The 12,133-nt window shown below is 34.3% G+C and overlaps 1 protein-coding gene and 1 pseudogene across 1 annotated transcript in view; both read right to left on the bottom strand.

Moving 5' to 3' along the window:
- Positions 1 to 12,133, bottom strand: part of LOC145285934 (gamma-aminobutyric acid type B receptor subunit 1-like) — a 408,900-nt gene that overhangs the window by 112,960 nt on the left and 283,807 nt on the right. The gene's annotated exons all lie outside the window — the stretch shown is intronic.
- On the bottom strand, positions 3,669 to 3,786 carry LOC145286819 (5S ribosomal RNA; annotated as a pseudogene).

Here is a 12,133-nt window from a genome sequence, read left to right as displayed (position 1 = left end):
TTATAATAAATGTATGTATTAGTCAAGCAGACACCCCATTCCCAACCTCTCTCCATCCACCCACGCAAAGGAAGTCACAGAGACAAGATCCTCCGCTCCATCCCCATCACCTTTCGAAAACATAATGGATGTAAACCAGACAGAAACTCCAACCCACCCATCTCAGAAGGGAACACGTGGAAATAAAAACTTGAGCAGGAAATTCAGTTGAGCTGCGAACAGCCACGAGGACACTTGGTAAAAATCAGGGCCCCTAAGAAAATGGGGTTGAACACCAGCGTAGAAAGACACATAGGTGACTGAAATACAGTCCACTCAACTCGGATTGGCGGATCGTCATCGGACCGAAAAGGGAAGCCAACTCAAAGCTTGGGTCTACCTTGGCCGAATGTTATTATTGGAGACGAATATCCCTCCAATGGAGAATTCTATACTAAGAATCACGCGTCAGGAATAATGTTAAAAAAAAGAACGGTGATGAAGGAGAGAAAAGACATTTACGTTAACAACGCATGCCCGTCAGGACCGGACAGTCACCAAGAAGCGAAGTATATTAATTTATTTTTATTTCGGACTATTATTCTCATCTTTATTAGTTGTTGTTTTTGATCTTTTATTGGTTTTGTTTATTCACAGCGTTTCGGCCAACTATTCCTCTGGCCTTCGTCAGGTAACTGCGACAGATAGGAACTTCGAATCTCCTAACTGCATTCTCAGCCATCACTGCCATCTGTAGTTGTTGTCGTCTCACTACATTTTGGCCAATTAACCTCTGGCACGCTTTGGGTGGGATTGAAACCGCTATCTTCAGACAATGTTCATCTGGAACTGTAGAGATTCAACGTCTCTATCAACTGCGCCACGGGCCCTGAAGGGCAATCAAGGTTGGATTCTTTGATCTTATAAATCCACGTTTATTTATCTGATCTTCCATAGTCGGGTCCGTACCGATTGGTATATATATATATTATTCCTTAATTGGAATAGAGGAATAGTTGGCCGAAACATTGTGAATAAGCAAAACCAATAAAAGATCAAAAAATAACAACTAATAAAGATGAGAATAATAGTCCGAAATAAAAATAAATTAATATATAATGCTCATCTCAAAAATGAATTCCAATTAAGGAATAATATATATATATATATACCAATCGGTACGGACCCGACTATGGAAGATCAGATAAATAAGCATGGATTTATAAGATCAAAGAATCCAACCTTCAGGGCCCGTGGCGCAGTTGATAGAGACGTTGAATCTCTACAGTTCCAGATGAACATTGTCTGAAGATAGCGGTTTCAATCCCACCTAAAGCATGCCAGAGGTTAACTGGCCAAAATGTGGTGAGACGACAACAACTACGGATGGCAGTGATGGCTGAGAATGCAGTTAGGAGATTCGAAGTTCCTATCCGTCGTGGTTACCACCTGACGAAGGCCAGAGGAATAGTTGGCTGAAACGTTGTGAATAAACAAAACCAATAAAAGATCAAAAACAACAACTAATAAAGATGAGAATAATAGTCCGAAATAAAAATAAATTAATATATATAATGCTCATCTCAAAAATGAATTCCAATTAAGAAATAATATATATATAAGAAGCGAAGTATTCATCAATTTTCATTCACCCCAATCCGCCCAACCCGCTCCCATGTCCCTATGCTCAAATATCATTCTTGTTATATATAAATTGATTTTTTGCAGAGAAAGAAGAAATAAGTTACTGTCTGATTCCAAATAATAACTGTGACTCAACTTTCTTTTCATTCAAAAAAAAAAAAAAGAGGGGGAAAGAGACAATACGTCCCCATAAACAAACTTTATTATCGCCCCCCCATCTCGTAATGTTGTCTGCAACGACATTTGCATTATTGTTGTTTTATTTATTTTTTTGCATTCACCTGTATTACACTCATGTAAATAAATTAATGTATTTTTAGTATGTTCATACTCGATTGTGTCATCGTCGTTCTTATTGCCTTATTCTAATAATTAACCGTGAATGTCGTTGAGGTGTTTCATGACGATAATGCAGGTTCAAACCTTGGCAAGTGCCATTGGTTGTGATATCATTACAACCGGCACGCTGCATATCTTTTTTTTTTTTTTTTTTTTTTATCTTACGTGGGTTTGGGAGGAGAATTTCCCTTTGAAATTCCTAACCCCGGGCTACTGACGCACGGGATTTCCATTTGGGATCCCAATACACGTCAACCCCCTAGGCTAGACTCAAAACCGTTACAATATATATATATATATATATATATATATATATACACACACACACACACACACAAAAGGAAAAATTGAAAATACAAAATTATATACTAATGAATATAAATTTAATCATCCATTCAATAAGGAAATTATATCATTAGGAATAAAAGATATAGTTGCTCTTTATACCTAGGTATTTTGAAGCCTAATGCTTCTCATCAACTTACATGTTGAGCTTTTTATCATCCCAATAAGTCTCCATTTAAAGAATTATACTAACTCTTCTCGGTTCTCCTCTTATATATATATATATATATATATATATATATATATATATATATATATATATATATATATATATATGGCTCCTTCAGTCTTTGACAGATTATGGACAACCACAAAGAGGTGCCTGTGCATAAAATTTTTGTGGGAGGAAGTGCACAATCTCCAACCACACCTCTCCTGATCGACAATGTTAAATACCAGTGGCAAGTGAACTGTATGTACAGGACGACTGGAAATACATACCAAGATAAGCGGATATATATATATATATATATATATATATATATATATAGAATGATAAGGATGGTCTAGGAAAATATAATATACCAAAGATGGTATATTTTATTTTCGTCAATCATCCTTATCACTCCCCTTGAGGAAGTCACCCGAAAATGGGGATGAAATGTTGAGAACTTTCTAAAGAGGCCATAGGTTTTATTTCCTTTTTTCATATATATATATATATATATATATATATATATATATATATATATATATATATATATATATATATATATATATATATATATAATTGTAATTAAAAATATGAAGTTCAAAGTTGCAAGAAAAAGCTCAATATTTATTAAAGGAAAAGTCTTATTATGAATGAAATGGATCAAGACTGATTATGAAGAACCCCCACATGTTGTTACACTTGTTGAACTGCCGACTCAGCATAATCTTGTTCTTCGAAAATATTGCTTGAAAGACGTATATGATAACCGGCGTCCCTTGTCATCTAGAATCCAAAATTAATTTATTTATATTTTTGGAAAGTGTGCAAAGGAAATTATATTAGATCGAATTGGGAAAATCAATTATTTTGCGATCATACTCGACAACATTCGGAACATTTCTCTCGGCGATCAGATGAGTTTTAATTGTCGATCTGTCGTTGATGAAGACAAAAATGTGAAGACGCTGCACCATTTATTTGTTGTATTCATGGGAAGAGGAAGACAGCATATGCCATCAAAGAGTCATCATCGCCTCTGTTCAGTCTCGAAAGACAATGGATGCCCCCTGTAAGGGAAGCTGCAGGTGTAATTGTGAGGCAAGGTTTGCGCAATCCCAACCACATCTCTCCTGAATTGGCACTGCTTGAGTCCAGTGGCAAGGAGAAATCCAGGAGGATTGAAAACAATGCTGAGATAAGCAGAGAGTACATACAGCACCTGGAATCCCCAAGTGGTCACCCATTTTAGTACTGACCAGGCTCAATGTTGCTTAACTTCGGTGATCTAATGGGAGCTGGTGTATCAACGTGATTATGCCGTATCATCAAAGAGTGCATCTTGAATAAACTGGAAGAAGAGAAACTTAATTTATATTATTTGGATAGTTCAGACTATTGTTCTCATCTTGAATTTTGTCCTCACAACGTTTCGGCCGATGTAACCTCCCAACTTCTTTTGCTGCATCGTATCAAATTACAAGTTTGAGGATTGAACTTTTAATCTCTTGTCATCGTCCATCTCGCCCAATGTGCACTTTTCTTCTTCCTCCGACCACATGCCGCCACAGCCGGCCCATTCTTGTCCTCGACTTTCTTTTTCTTCTTACAACTATGCAATACATTTCCTCCTTTTTTCCCTTTTTCTTCTCGCTCACACTTTTTAATTTGCATATGCGCTTTTTTTGGTTACTGTTGTTATTGCTAATCTCTTCGTAAGCCATCCATCCTTCACTGCTGCTGCTATTTTCCCACGCGCTCATATGCACTATGTTAAACAGCAAGTTGGTCGAAGTAATTGTAGAACAAACACAGGGATACAAATTGTGGCGATGGGACAGGGACTTGAGCTTGGCAGATAGTGTGAGATCTTTTAGATTAAAGTTTTGTTTTGTTTTGGACCCTCCCCAAGAACGATGCATAAGAGGGAGAGACTAGTAGCTGGTGCGTCAACCCAGTTATGGCAACAATATTCCATCTATTGGCAAATGGTGGTTTCTAGACATATAGGATATTGGCAGATGTGAGAAATATTCTAGCTCGGTAGATACCTACCATTTATTCCGATTCATGCTACAAGCAAATGTCAGGTTGAGAAGTTTGGATGTTGGATTCTTGGGAATGATGCTTATCAACTATGCCGGTAGTTGGCAAAGCTTCTTCTAATTGTTAAAAGAACTGCTTTAATAAAGCGAAAGATTATCTTAACAAGTAGTTCTAAATACAAAAAAAAAAAAAAGGCTGTAGGTAGAAGGAAACTGTGAGCAGGAAGAGAGTTCCACAACCTTGCAGTCCGTGGAAAGAAGCTACTGGAATAGGAAGTGTTAATATGAGGTATTAAAACAGCGAATTGATGGAGACCACTAGACCAACGAGTAAACAAGCTGAAACAAAGGAATAAGAGAATAGATGAGATATTTCTGAAGAACACATGCCATAATAGTATTTAAAGAAAAGGCTGGGACTAGCAACATCACGTCTGTGAGAGAGAAGTTGCAGGGAAGAACAAAGGTCGAAGACAATCAAATTACACATGTTTCCACAATTTAGCAAGAACGTTTATGTCGAACTCAGAAATCTATGTTCGTATTATTTGGATTCATCGGACTACTGTTCTCATCTTGAGTGTGATTTTCACAATGTTTCATTCGATGTAACCTCCGACCTTCATCGGGTGTACCTTGTTTAATTCTCAGTGTGGGCGACCGAAAAATACAATTGCAAATTACTTAGGAACTCTATCCAGCCAAGGCTGACAGAACAAGAGCACGCTACCCCCCGTGAAGTAACTGAAGGGTTCCAATCGAAATTCCGTTCAAATTCCCGAGTTCGACAGAGACATTCCCGAGTTCGACAACATACACCTGAAGAAGATCGGAGATTACATCGACCGAAACGTTGTGAAAATGACACTCAAGATGAGAACAGTAATCCAATGAATCCAAATAATACGAATAACCAATCCTCATCTCAAAAATTCAGAAATCTATATAATTAAAACATTCAAATAAGTTTCATTAAATGTTATTTCTTTTTCAAAGAATCTAAAGACATCTTGAAATTTTTTCTTTGATTCCATATGGGGTCATTAGGGGCAATGATTTGTTAGATTCATAGAATAATTGAATTATATTAAGTCAGGCGTCTCCAAACTACGGCCCGCCAAAGTCTTCAATTTGGCCCACGGTGCCAAACGTAAAAAATATTCAGAAAAAAAAAAATGAAAACGAATAAAAGTAGTGTTGTGTTTTTCTTTTTCTTCAGAAAATGATTAAAAAAATGAGGTTTTGGAGAATCAGTTTCATAAACAAGCGAAACTAATGAACAAACAATATAAAACATGTTCAGGTCATTTTTTTTATTAGCCAGCGTAGCTCTAAAATGTCAGCAATATGGCCCCCTCTAGGTGTATCAGAATTTTTGTGGCACTTTTGACACCCCTAACAGAAAACTGCGAATAAAATAATAAAAAAAAAAAACTCGTAATTTTCCTTTTAAAAATGGGTTGTTTATTTTCTTTACGGAATATACTTCCAAAATAAACTATTAAAGTTGTTTAAAAAATAATAGAAATGTTTTTTTATTTAAAAAAAAAGTGTTTACAAAGTGCCTGCGCGCGTTCATGCAGCTATTTTTTTTACGTAATTAAATCAATTGAATTTTATGAGTTAATTTTTTTTCAATTTTTAAACTTTAAAAATCTATAAAAAATTTGCTATTGGTTAAATTTTTACGATATTTTCAGGGTCAATGTGAAATTTTATGCTCTTTCCAATTAACCAAATATAATATTTTAGACAAACGTTTTTTTTAAATCACCCCCCCCATTTTGAAATGTCTATTAAAAACTAAATAATTAATTTACACACCAAAGTTTTATATATCACAAATTGAAGATAAAAGATCAATAAATAAAATATAATTAAAAAAAAAAAGTGTTTTTTTGGAAATTTACCTGTAAAGTCCAAAGTGTTAAAACCTTTTTTTTTTTAAATCACGTTGATTTTTTTTAAGTGAAAGCTCATGTGATGCTTACATAGTCAAGTAAATATCGGATGCTGACGCCAATTTTTTCTATTTCATTCAATGTTTTCTTTTTTTAAATATTAAAAAATCACACGGTAAAGTAGAAATAAAATATAATATTTAAAAACTCATGTATTTCATTAAGAGAATGAAAAAATTGGCAGAGTGGGTTTGTTTTTAAACGGCAAAAACTATTAAGTGAATGAGTTCAGTTTTCACATACGGTGGCCCCAAAATACTAATTTTGGGTTACAGCACGCAATAGAAAGAGACATTAATTGTGATCCTTAGTGCCACCAAAGATTCAACGCGAAAAACATCGGATTGCGCGTTTTTTGAAATACTTGCTTAAAAAAAGTATTTTATTTAAAAAGGGCATGGAATATGAAATATAAATATGGATAAATTCTCAACAATGAAGAATGGAAGTATTCACTGAATAGTATTTTTATAGGTAAGTGATTTTTTGGAATTTATATATATTTTTTATAATCGAAGTAAGTAAAATTTAAATCTTTTTTTAAAGAAAACCGATTTTAAAAACAAATATTGCATAATTTGCTATTAAACCTGTTATTTTTTTAAAATTTGGTCTTTGCTTCTTTAATTGAAAAAAAATTAGGGTTTGAATTACATTTTTCAAGTAGTTATAAGCTTCGAAAGATAGTAAGTTGAATAATTAAAGTTCTTTTCATGCATTTTTATTGGATGCTTCTGATACACCTAGGCCTCCTCTTCCCGCGCTCGAAAACTTTGGAGACCACTGTATTAGATAATGAAGAAACGAAATTCATTTTGTAAAAATAGATTTTCTTCGTTTCATAAAACCAAAACAAAAAAATATCCCAGTGAAGAATGTATTAACAAATGGGTACTTAGCAGAGAAGCCAACAAACAACTATACGAAATATATATATATATATATATATATATATATATATATATACAAGAAATAAAAGTTATCGTAACCAATAAAAGTTAATTTTTATACTTACCTGACTCAGTTTTGGTTTTCAAGTAGTTTTTATTGCTCTTTATTTAATCTCAAAAATTCAGTTTTTCCGAGCGGATTTGAAAAAAAAAAAAAAAAAAAAAAAAAAAAAAAAAATGGCGGCATCTTCTTTGGAAGAAGCAAGCCTCATTTTTAATTTCAGGGTTTACAGGTGCTTTGAATTATTTTTGGCATTTTTACGAGAGTACCCAGAGTAGTATAAACACCCTAACCTCCCCATGTTAAGAACGGCTTTTGGAATAAACACCGCCACCCCCATGTTAAGAATAGCTTTAGGAATAAACACCCAACCTCCTCATGTTAAGAACGGCTTTAGGAATAAACACCCCAACCTCGAAAGCCGTTCTTAACAAGGGGAGGTCGTGGCGTTTATAGTATGCTGAGTACTCTCGTAAAAATACAAAAAAAAAAAAAATCAAAACGAGGCTTGCTTCTTCCAAAGAAGAAGAAGAAGAAGAAGATGCCGTCGTTTTTTTTTTTTTTTTTTTTTTTATCAAATCCGCTAAAAAAAAAACCGAAGAGCCAGGTAGGTATAAAATCGACTTTTATTCGCTACGATAACATTTATTTCTTGTATATTTATTTTCTTCGCATAGCTGTTTATTGGCTTCTCTGCTAAAGTACCAAAAATAGTTTTCAACATTTAAATACTTAATTTTATTGATATTTTTTAAGATAAAAATGTCGAATTTGTTTCGATTCGTTTGTCCTTTTATAGCTGTCTGTAAGAAACGTACTTTTTTAGTAGCAGCATTGCACTAACGGCTTCTTGAATTACTTAACCTCATATTACAAATGTTATTTCTTTTAAACGCGCTAACATAAAAAAATACTTGACCTCATATTACAAATGTTTTTAGCTTTTCTTTCAAAGGTAAAAATTGTAAGGATGACTATATTTGAAATGACTTTTTTAAAAACTACCCCGCCCCGACTATCAGTATATCTCCCTGCGGGCAACACTGAGTAAGTACCACTCGTCTATTATATAAAGGAAAGTGGTCTGTGTATGTATGTTCAACTAAAAGTAAAAAAAAAAACAACTACAAAACAAACATCCACAAAGTTGGTATATTCTTGATCAGAGTAGCCCTTGATGAATAATATCTAAAAACAAAAAACAATTATTCGTTCTTTGGAGGTCATCCGTCAGAGGTGGAGGGTAGTTTTTTTCAGCAATTTTCAATGTTATTTTATTTATCTCCTTATATGGCTTTATCTCCGAATATGGCTTTGATGAAAGTGTTTCTGTGGAAGGAACTGGATTTAAACTTAGCTAACGCAGGCTTTTAGTCAGTAGCATTAACCACTTAGCCACCATCCACCATTTTCAGTGATACTGATTATATGAAGGAAAGGTGAACGACTCAAATTATTGTGATTTTTTCAGAAGGAAGAAGAATGCGCTGTGTGTAGGTGAAAAAGAGGTGCAGAGGGAGGTGGAAAAACGGGGCAAGGGAATAGGAAGAAGGATAGATATAAAGTCATCGAGAAGTTTTAATAGAAATATGTTACACTTTTACTCCGGGCAACGCCGAGTAACTTGGATAGTCAGGAATAAAGAATTAAAAACAGAAACAAAAAACAAAACAAAAACAAAACAAATAAAGATGAAAGTAAAAAGGACTCCCGGGCAACGCCGGGTATGCACTAGTAAGGTAGTAAGAAATAAGTAGATTTTGTCTTCCGCTAGTCTGCCCTAATCAATATTTCACTTGAATGGCATTTTCTCTAAAAGCTACTAGATTCTCTTGTTTTGTAAATCATTTTTTACCTCCCTTTACTGTTCACTCTTCTATTTCTCTATTCGTCATACAAGTTATTTCTATTTCTACAGATTCCTATACATCGATCACCATATTCCAGGGACCAATGTAAACGAATATATAAGCATCTACTTGACAAAAACACCGTCAATGTCATGACGGCTGCGGCTTTTTTTTTTTTAATACCATTTTTTAAAAATTTTTTATCTAATTTTTCTTTCTTTCTTTCGTTCTGTGACTTTTCTCTTCTTCTTCCCTTTTCCAGCTTGGAGCGAATTATGTCGCAAGTCTCATCGTTTCTAACGTATCTCCTGTGGCCAATTTGGCACTTCATTTATTTTAGCGGACCAGTCAGGCGAAGTGGAAGGAAGTTTTGCATATAATGTGGCACATGAATAGTCGATGCTGTCAACAACCAATCATGATCTTTCGCTTTTTCTTCTTAGCGTTTATGTCCCGCGCCCGTGGACAGTAGTCATTGTCCTTCCACGAAAAAAAAAAAAAAACAAAACAAAAAAAAAAAAACACAAAAAAAAAAACAAACAAACAAAACAAACAATCTCAGTATGAAAACTGCATTATTACGTAGACTAGAGATTGCAAACAATAGGTTTTATTGCCTACGGAAAAGGCTATTTCTGCCGACCAGTAGAATCGAAGATCTGATTTCTATGGCCTGGCCTTTCGGCTGATTGCAGGACAAAGAGTATGACCTATTCAGCAAAAGTTATTTTTCCCTTGTGTCGGCGGAATACATCTAACACTACCAATTTGTCATGAAAGAAAAATTGCTTTTAACCCTTACGCGTTTCATTCTCGTGATAATTCGCAAGGCCTATGCCTCACGAGAACGAAACGCGGAATATTCTGTGTAGCTTAATTGTCATATATATTTTTATAGCTTACTACCTAGTTCAACCTATGTATCGAGCACTATTGAAGTAAATACTGAAATATATATATATATATATATATATATATATATATATATATATATATATATATATATATAACATAACAACAAAAAACACGCACATTTAACTACATATAGGTTTAAAATAGGTCAACTCACTAGATATCTACACTCGTTGCTAAAGAAGTTCCAAGGGTCCAAACTCTAATTAGTAGAACAATTAGGCAAAAGAAAGGACCAGGACACTTTTGGACGAAAGAAGTCGAAGAAATCATAGCTAATAGATGTCCTGTGTACCTACGTCTACCTTGGCTAGGTAACATCAGTGACCGATTTGCTAAGAAAATTTCTTTGTCTGTGCAACGGTGTTATTTTGCATCGAACCCGCGTGTTTTTTTTCAATTAGGCCTATGTTGCCGTCTATTCGCAAAGATGTTCTCCCCCTCCCCCATAATAATTCTATTATTTATTTATTTAAATGTAGTTGCAGTGCGCACTATGTTGGGCGAACATCGCAAAGATTAGATTCTCGTTTGGAACAGCATGTGCCTTCAAAGATTCGTTATGCAAAATTTTCACCCTCGGATGTTCTGAGTAATATGTATGGTTCTGCGATTTGCGACCATCTTATAAATAACCACGCGTGTGCCACGAATTTCAGTGCTGACATGTTTACGATCCTTAATATGTCGCACTCTCCATGATGGCATTTGAAAATTTTAGAGACTCTTTTTATTAAGTCTTTGAGACCTTCTCTTTGCAAGCAAAAAGAAAATCTTCTAGGACTTTATTTAGTCTCTATGTAATTCCCCCCCTTTATTTCTGTTTTTTTCCCTACCCCCGCCATATTCATGAGTTTTTTGTTCGTTTGTTTTAAATCGTATTTTCCTCAATTTAGCTTTGATAAGTGAGGAACGAAAACTGGTTAGCTAAGCTTTATTTTCATTTTTTTATTTTTCAAATTCATTATGCTTTTTGGTCTGAATTTAGCCGTTATATATATATATATATATATATATATATATATATATATATATATATATATATATAACTTGTTACAAAACTAACATTCAAACTTTCTGAATCAATTGCTAAAGAAAAAAACAAAGTTTTTGCTGGAGGAGAATTTGTTTAATGTTGTTTAGACCCATTTACTGATTTTGCGTGCTCTGAAAACAAACAAAACAAAACAAAAAACAAAACAAAACAAAAAAAAAACAAAACAAAAAAAAGCAAAAAACAAAAAAAAACAAAACAAAAAAACATTGGTACAGCAAACGAGTTTGTCCCGATTTATTGTGTCACACAGAATCAATCAGCTTGCTAATAAACATTGCTGCAACTTTAAAAGAGCGATTAAAGAAAATGTGTCACACAATGAAAATACAGATGTCAGTGACACAACACAGGTGGTTGTGTTTGTTCGAGGAATTATTGAGAATTTTGAAGTCATTGAGGAATTTTTGTACATGGCTAGTATGTCTTTAACGCATACGGACCATGATATTAGTGAGCAAGTTTTGAAGTTAATGGAGAAGTTTGAACGGAACCCTTCCAAACTGCGAGGCTTAACAACTGATGGGGCACTCTCAATGACTGGGAAAACTGATGGATTCACTAGAAAGTTTTTGTGTCTATTGATGATCATTAGGGCCGTGACAACAACATATTCTTTACATTCTTTTGACTCTCGGGTATATATCCGACACAGTTAGACTCAGCTAATCAACCGAGAACTACATCAGTCTATATAAAAGCATATAAGATATTAACGGATATATGCTCAAGAGTCAAAACAATGAAAAGAATATGCTGTTGTCACAGTCCTATTTATCACACATGAGTAGAGCAAGCTAGAATATTAAAAGCCGTTTAAGGCCCTTCTCCAAACGAGCATAGGAAGACGTTTCATCATTTTAATTTTTGGAATGACTGTGCGTGAGAGGCCCTCTCTCTCT

The sequence above is a fragment of the Euprymna scolopes genome, chromosome 10 (genome assembly GCF_053919585.1).
Source record: "Euprymna scolopes isolate OS-2025 chromosome 10, ASM5391958v1, whole genome shotgun sequence".
NCBI classification, from domain to species: domain Eukaryota; kingdom Metazoa; phylum Mollusca; class Cephalopoda; order Sepiida; family Sepiolidae; genus Euprymna; species Euprymna scolopes.
Note: the sequence above shows the minus strand (reverse complement) of the source record. Positions and strands in the feature narration are given on the sequence as shown.